A 7,147-nucleotide genomic window follows, 5' to 3' on the forward strand; every position below is an offset into this window, starting at 1 on the left:
GGAAAACAAGCTTGGGCATGTTGATCCTACCACTGTAATGCTTCAGGTACTGGAGGTCCCAACAACCAAATCAGGCTACTGATGTAGAGGCCTTGGCCATCCAAACAAAACACGCAGAGCAGGCATTTCAAAAAGTCATTAAAAAAGCCGTTAAAAAACTACTTCACAGAAACAAAGAATGCAGTAAATGAATACAAATTATTTTAAAACATCATGTCATTTTCCCCTCCTCAAACATGAAATCTCCATAATGTTCTGACAACAAGGATAAATTTTAAAATGCACACATACAGATTTGAAATGCCTGGGTTTTCAAGGGGGGTTTTGGGCTGGGGTCGGGCCGTGCCCCGCTTGATATCTGGCCGAAATAGCGCGTACTGGTGCTTCGGCGTCACGGCAGCAGCGCGCGGTTTCTTCCCAACGGGGTTTTCAGTGGGAGTGTTTGTGGGCAGTGGGGGGTGGTACTTTAACAAAAGGGTCTCCGCTGTGTTAAGTCAGTTCGGGCAAGCGGGCGGTGAAACTTATTTTACGCCGCCTTTCAGGTCAGGGAACGGCAGGCAGCCTCTTAGCTCCTGAAAGAAAAACGTGGTGTGACACTCCCAAGCTGGACTTAAGAAATCAGAGTCTCAGAAACCACTTCTTTACACCCCCCCCGCACCCCTTACTCCCACGTACCTGTGTAAATTCCTACCCGACATGGATATTTTTAAAAATGACATGGAACTGCTGCCAGGCACTCGGTGAGGTACCCTGGGCGTTAGCAACTGATTGCCAAGGTCCGGTTCCTTCCCAGGGTGGGGACAAGCAAAGGGCACGTTTTTTCTGATGATGCTTCTCTCCTCTCATTGTGGATGTTTTTTTCCTTCTTTCAGAGCATACCAAGGAAACAGAGCTTGACTGGATGCAGTGCCTTGATCCACTTCGGAAATTCTGAGCTACTTGAGAGAATAAAAGTATAATGGAACAGACCTAAGGGTACCAAAAGTATTTTTTAACTAGCCTCTTGTTTCCAAAAGTAACTATGAGCAGGAACCAAAGAAACAAGTGAGAACTCTACAAGCATATATACTACTTTCCCTGCTACTCTCCTAGCTCCCAAACAGATGACATCCTCAGCTGAATGCTTTGGGGTTTTTCCCACCCCTGCCCTCCTCAGTTTTTTTACTTTCCTTCGGTAGATTGGTCTACCATTAATTTCCCCAGCCTCTCTGAACCCACATCACCTCCAGCCTTTGGCAAGGAGTACCACAGGTCCACTGCCATTTTCAGGAAGCATCCTCTTGGCCCGTGTTGAAGTTGAGGCCTGTGAGCTCCAATTGTGACCACCCTTGCTCTTGTATGAGGAGAGCGGACCATCATTTCCAGCACATGCTGTCTGTCCCACTCCCAACTGCCTTCCTCCATATGAGCCTCTGAGCAGGCTGTTCAGAGCAGAGCTTTTTCAGATATCCCACACTGCTACGTTACTTGCCTCCTAAAGCGCCTCCTTGGCCTCGGAGGAAGGTGATACTGAGCGATCACAGCCTTTCTTGACTGAACACCACAGACAATAGGTCTGCCTGTGGTGAACTGCCTCACAGAAGTCCATGTATTCTTTCCTCTTCTACCTGCCAAGGGCAGGTTTGACAGATTTTTCTCATATGTGATAATTCTAAATCATTGCTTTTACATAATAATAGATGTCTGTCTACCTCTTGCTTCATTTTAGAGTATCAGATATAAAGTTCTACCAGTGACAAATATTTTCTTGTTTCCTTAATACACACTTTCCACAATATTTTTCAATTAACAATCTTAACTTTTTGATCAAATAAGAAAACCTATTTTATGGGCTTGCAAATTTTAAACTATCTAAGATGAAAGTGAAGATACCATCCAATAACCTTTGTAAATGTTTGCTTTATGTGTTTCTCAGGAAGCTTCACAAGCCAATTATTTCAGTTTCTATAGTGAGCCGGTTTTGATGTCTTTGCCGTTCAACACACATCCTGTTAAGGGTTGTCATTAACTCTGTTGCCTTCTTTGTTCTTCACAGTACCAAGCACTTTGACAGAGTCCAAATCAATACTAAGTAACAATGGATGGTTTTTAGACTTAATTCCATGTTTAGCTATCACAGATGAAACTACCAACAGATCAGAAAAATGCAAGAGCTTTTTCTTTCCCTGGTGGTTTCAGAAGGCTTAGTGTCTGTGCTATCTGGACTGGCTTTTAGCATTTAGTCCAGAAACCTCTATGTCCTGCTATAAAACATTATTTTCTGAGGTTAGGAAAGGCCACAATTATTAAATGCCTGAAATAAACAGTTAACATCAGTCATGCTTGAGATTTTTTTTAATGCAGTAGAATAAATTCAGTGGAACTGTGGAAAGTATTCTACAAACACTGAAATACCAAAAGAGTAATTTCAAATGGAAAGCAATATTAATCCTGATGGATTAGAACCATAAATTGTATATTTTTAAAATACCAGTATTCTCAGAAACAATTGGTCTATGGCTTTAAGCACACTTCTACTTAGGCCACCTGTAACTATCTCTCTTCTCAATATCCTTATTCCTGGCCTGGGACATGTGGAATGAGACAATACTCATCTACCAGAGACAGAACAGCAGCAAAGGATTTCTACCTTCACCAGGAGACTGTCCTGGTTCAGATAGGATAGGGTTAGGTTTCCCCAGCAGAGAAAGGGGGGGAAGGGATCTCCAGCCGGGTTATTCATACCATGCTGGCGTCAGGTCCAGGGGAGGAACCTTTGTACCTTGCTCTTTGGTGGGCTTGGTGGCGGGAACCTGTTTCCGTGACCAGTTAGCAGTATTTCTCTGTTTATCATTTGTCTTGTTCATTGTTATTACTGTTTATTGTTGTTATCATTGCTACTGTTGTTATTCAGATTGTTTTATCACTCTGTTGTATTAAATTTCTTATTTCAGCCCAGGGTCTGTGCTTAACTTCCAGCCCAACTGGCTGAGGGTGGGGGAGGGGCAACGGCAACGTGCTCTCCGGTCCTGGCAGGGCTTAAACCTGCACAGAGACTCATCTTTGCTTTTACCTGGAGTAGAAGATACCTTTAGAGGTTACCAGCAGCTGGAGCCAGGGTGCACCTGATCAATGCCAGGCCTGGGCCTGCTGTACTCCTGTATTTTCTGCTGAGTAGCTAGTAGGAGATGCGGTCTGCAGAGTGGTGCATCTCTTAGCCAAAATTCCACTGAGGTGCGTCTGTCTGAGCTTCAGACCTTGTTTCAAGGGGGCATCCATGTATTTAATATTGTCAGGTCATCTCACGGTTTTCTTAGGAGCCCTTAGGGCTAAAACTTCATTTCTTTAAAATAAAAACTGAAACTCTGAGATAAAGAAGTGAGAATGGATTTATGTATTTTCTGTCCCTTTATCCACAAGTGCAAGGAGGCAATGTTTCCCCTTCGGGCTTGATGAAAAGGGAAAGCCTGGTGTGCTCTCCACCAACAGCTCTGCAACACCGCTGTGGTGGGCAGGGAGGATCTTAAGGGTTCTGGCTCACCTGACTCCTGACTTATTTTCCAGTCCCAGGACTACCTACAAGATTTGTCCCCAGAGATAAAATCAGTGGGCAAATCCCAGAATGTGTTTTGTATCGTAGGAAAATAAAAATTAAGCTACATTTTTTTTCCTATTTATTATTAGGAGACACATGCTTTGTAAGGTTTTATGGTTTTCCCCCTACAGCTATAAAGATGCTGCATTTTTCTTCTAAAAAACAAAACCATACTGTCTTAGAATTGTTGACAGAGGAGAAAGGCTGGATTATCAAGAGCATGTTTCGGGTATCTGAGGCCCTGTTTTGCCAATTATTAGGCCTAGCATAAAGGACACAACCAGCCTAAAGATGAACCAATAACCAAACTGTATTTGATACAAAAGGGCCAGTACATGGGTGAGTGCTGGGGGTACAAACAAGTCAATCAGATTATACATAATCAACATCAATCCCACTGACCCCAATGACACCGCACAACCAACAATGGGTGGAATAAATGGTGACATGCAGTCTCTCATAGAAGGGACAGGAGACAACCGAGTCATCAAGCCAAACACATGAGACCAAGGAAGCCACATACTGAATCTCTACACAGCCCACATTTACAAAAGCCAAACCTGACTGGAGCCCAGTTCCAGGGAGGCAGGAGGTCCTTCCCCAACAGGGAACTCTGCAAAGTGCATCCACCTCACAGACAGACACTGCCCCTTCCTGCAAGTGGTCCCAGCTTGTATCCCTACGTGGGACACCTGACCTTTGCTTACTTAATGTGGGACACCTGGGGCTCACTCACCCAATGGCTCTCCCTGCCAGGCTGGCCGCACCCTGGAGGGAAGCCCAAAGGCAAACTCACCCCCCCTTTGTGAAGGGCTGTGGGAATCACCCCTATGTCAACCTTAATTTGGGGCTTGGGGTTGAAATCCCAGCATTTCAGGCCCTTCTTGTCAAATTCTAGTTCAGGAACCTTGCAAGGAAGCTGAACCTGAGAAAATAAGGGGGGAAAAAAGGTTGTAAAGACAAACTACAAGCCAAAAGCAAAGATGAGCTAAATCTACTGCAGTGAACTGAATTTTTCTTAGCACTCTCTAGTAGTCTGTAATAACAGACACATTTTGACTTACCTTTTATTTTCCTTTTATTTTTACAAAACCTGAGTGCGTAACAGTTTGTCTAAGAATCCCGTTTAATCTTTAAAAGGAGAATAAAAGTTGTCTCAAGCTGATTACCTCAGAATATTCATGACGTAAAGAGTATGTTTTATGAAAGAGAAATCATCTTGAGATACCTATTCTAAAAGAGTGATTCTGGGGAAATGGAATAAAACTGGAAAAGAAATTTCATTGGTGGACATAAAGAACAAAATAAACTTTCCTGCTCTTATCAAAAGCTGGACCCTGAGTTTTTAAAATCATCTATTGTTTTTCAGACAACCTGCCTGCCAACTGCTCTAACAAATGCTACCTGTTTTTCATCAGAAGTGTTTGGGTCCTGTGCCACAGTTTACAGAAATAAGCCTGAGGGTTGGTCTGAATTTGGTCAGGGGTCAGATTGGTGCCTTTGCCAGTGGCTTCCAGATGTTGAGGTGTCTCTCTCTTGACCTCACTGTGGGAATGTGGAACCCGCAGGAATAAGCTCCCCTTGATCTGTGTTGACTCCATGCTGGGAAAACTCAGATGTCCTTGTGCCTTGGCCTTGTACTGCAGCACACAATTACTAGTTCCAGTCAGAATTTTTCACTCACCTTTAATGCAGGTGCTGTTTAAGCTCTCTTGGCACAGCAGGTGCGAGAAAGAGATGGCAGCAGCCAGAAAACAGGTGCGAAAAGAGGCAGTGAGTGCAACACTCAGGGCAAGAGGAAGAGATGAGGAGCTGTATCCAGTGAAATACATTTTCTTAAGTAGGACTTGACTTTAAAAACAAACAAAAAGTTTAGAATGGCAGACCTATGTTAGGGGAGTGTTTGGGAAGTTCAGGAAGTCCTTGAGCCTTTACTGGGAAGCGGAAAGAAGACCAGCTCTGCTAGATTTGTTTTCCAGATTTTAGAATCCATTAATCTCACATCATTTGCTGACACAAAAAGGTGTTTCTGGCCCAAATATCTGTAAACGGAGTATACTATTCAGTGCACAGACTGCATATTGCACGAAAGCATGAACTATGACTTGTCTGCTGGTCTTTATACTTGCAAACCTCAGCTCTGCTCATCTTGCATATTAACCTTTTGCAGTTTTGTTTCAAAACCTTCAGCCATAAGCAAAATGAATAGACTTGTAAAATTCTGCTATCATCACCCAGGTAAGTATGAATTTATCCTCATAAAGAATAAACAGACAAACAAGGAAAAAAACGCCAAACCCGTACATGACTGTAGAAGAGTGGGATTAAGCTATTAAATGGTGAGGAAACAGCAGTTCATTGGAAGGAATAACTCATCTGATTTGTCTGTACCTATAAAGTATAATGACTAACAATCAGAAGACACTATCTTTTCTAATAAATAGAGGCACAGATGTAGTGATTACACAGTATTTCATAGAGCAATATTCAACTAGGGCAGAGAAAGAGAAAGGAGGCAGCCAGAACATCCTCATTTTTGAGGTTTGAGATTTTATGGTCCTCATACTGAGAATTCTGACGTTTATGCTGATGAGCTGGAATAACCATAATGACTGGAATAACTATAATTACGAGAATATTTCTGTGCTATATGAAGTATATGTGATTATATATATACATAATATATACATAATATGTTTCATAGCAGCTGTGTGAATTGTTGATCTGGTTATGCATTCCCTTGATCCCATTGCTGTGAGTTTAGATATTTAGTAAGGTAACAGCTTAAAGCAACTGTTGAAAACCCCAGAGATTTGCATTTCTAGACAGGAAAGATTTCTTGTAATCAGAACCAAGGGGCTTGGGAGCAGAAGAAGGAGAGTTAGACACTTTATCCTCCTGTGAAATACAAAAAATAGGAAGATAACAAAGCCCACAAGTCTCTTCCTTCTTTGAGGTGTAGCAATCATTCCCTACACATCTACTTGTGAGTGTTCCACCAGAGTAAGAAATGGGCCCCTAACATGAAAAAAGAACTGAAACTCCATTCAAAATCTCCCATCTCTCACCTACTGCAGTTCAGAGACAAGATGCCAAAACAGAAGGAAAGCAGAGGAGGAAAAGCAGAGATGGGCAATCGATGTCAGCTCCACATTTTGCAAAACTTTACACCCTGGAGATACACCCATCTACTTGATTCCCCGACCCCTGCCAGCTTCCCAAAACTATGGCTGGCATGATGCTGAGCCTATAGGGGGATGCCGAGAATAGACACTTCTGGGTACAGGAATATTTGATTAGAGAAGTACACAAAGCACTGAGAATCATCTTTGGGGAACTGTGAAAGGGGACCCTCAAAGTGTACACCAAATGCATTCTCAGGTGAGCTCCATCCCACTCTTTCCACAGAACTTGTGCAGAGTTTGATGATGGTGGTTTTTTCTGTCACTCTTCTGGCAATACATGAGAGACTAATGAAGGAAGATCTAGCACTTTTAAGAGGCAGATGACAACCAAGTTCTCTATCCTCAGTGCATCCAAACCTATCGATACTTTTGAGCAAGATACTGAAGT

The sequence above is a fragment of the Athene cunicularia genome, assembly GCF_003259725.1.
Source record: "Athene cunicularia isolate RWA chromosome 1 unlocalized genomic scaffold, athCun1 chr1_part1, whole genome shotgun sequence".
Taxonomy (NCBI): Eukaryota; Metazoa; Chordata; class Aves; order Strigiformes; family Strigidae; genus Athene; species Athene cunicularia.